The 1327-nt window shown below is 39.3% G+C and overlaps 1 pseudogene across 1 annotated transcript in view; it reads right to left on the bottom strand.

Moving 5' to 3' along the window:
• Window positions 1-874, bottom strand: part of LOC105824482 — a 122304-nt pseudogene extending 121430 nt beyond the window's left edge. Inside the window, exons 1-2 of the transcript XR_001138203.1 lie at window positions 852-874; window positions 639-762 (exon numbers count right to left, since the gene is read on the bottom strand). The product of XR_001138203.1 is annotated as an elongation factor 1-gamma pseudogene (transcript). The remainder of the gene's footprint in view (window positions 1-638; window positions 763-851) is intronic.
• Between the last annotated feature and the right edge of the window lie 453 nt (window positions 875-1327).

Below are 1327 nucleotides of genomic sequence, written 5' to 3'. Positions count from 1 at the left end.
GGGACTGCAAACTAGTGCAACCTCTGTGGAAAACAATATGGAGATACCTTAAAGAGATACAAGTAGAATTACCATTTGATTCAGCAATCCCATTACTGGGTATCTACCCAAAAGAACAAAAGACACGTACACCCGAATGTTTATAGCAGCACAATTCACAATTGCAAAGATGTGAAAACAACCCAAGTGTCCATCAATACATGAGTGGGTTAATAAAATGTGGTATATGTATACCATGGAGTACTATTCAGCTTTAAGAAACAATGGTGATATAGCACCTCTTGTATACTCCTGAATAGAGCTGGAACGCATTCTACTAAGTGAGGTATCCCAAGAATAGAAAAACAAGCACCATATGTACTCACCATCAAATTGGTATTAACTGATCAACACATAAGTGCAAATATAAGAATAACATCTATTGGATGTCAGGTAGGGAGGAGGAGGCAGGGGGGAGGAGGGGATGGGCATATGCATACACAAAGAGTGCGATGCGCACCATCTGGGGGATGGACACGCTTGAAGCTCGGACTTGGGGTGGGGGGGGCAAGCGCAACATACGTAACCTAAACATCTGCACTCCCATAATATGCTGAAATAAAAAATAATAATAAATATAAGTAAGCATCTCAAGATACATACTCAGGTTCTGTTAGTGGTGTGGTTTCATTTGGTTCATTTACTGGGCTGCCATCTTCATGATTAGTGATTCTTTCATCCTCAGTTCTCATCTCCACTATTGGTTCTTTTGATCCATCTTTCCTAGAAACATAAAGAAAAACATCATACCTGTGAAGTGTCAAAATTAATACATTATGGAATACAGTTTAAAAATCCTCACCTAATCCTACCTTCCTCCAGATAAATCCAACATGGTCAAATTAAGAATCCCACTAATAATTTTTTTTTTCCACATTTACCAGTTTATTATAAACGATATTATAAACACAGATGAACATCCAGATGAAGAGGCACATAAGGCCAGGTATGGGGTAAGGAACTTGTAAGCTTCCAGGCCCTCTCCAGGTGCACTGCCCTCCATGTATTCAGTGACTTAGAAGCTCACCAAATCTCATTGAAGTTTTCAGAGCTTGATCTCCAGGCACCCCTCCCTGGAGGCTGGTGGATGGGGTTGAGAGTTTCCACCCTCTAATCCCTTGGTCTTTCCGGTGACTGGCCCCATTCTGAGATTATCTAGAGCGCCCTAAATTTTAATTTAAATGTATCTCTCACCCTATATTTTCACTCAGAAAAAAATAGGAGAAATTTCATTTTGTTTATATCTCTTTTTCTCATCAAAATTGTGTCAATTATTTTGTAAAAGTAA

This window comes from Propithecus coquereli, unplaced genomic scaffold, assembly GCF_000956105.1.
Source record: "Propithecus coquereli isolate 6110/MARCELLA unplaced genomic scaffold, Pcoq_1.0 Scaffold741, whole genome shotgun sequence".
Classification (NCBI taxonomy): Eukaryota; Metazoa; Chordata; class Mammalia; order Primates; family Indriidae; genus Propithecus; species Propithecus coquereli.
Note: the sequence above shows the minus strand (reverse complement) of the source record. Positions and strands in the feature narration are given on the sequence as shown.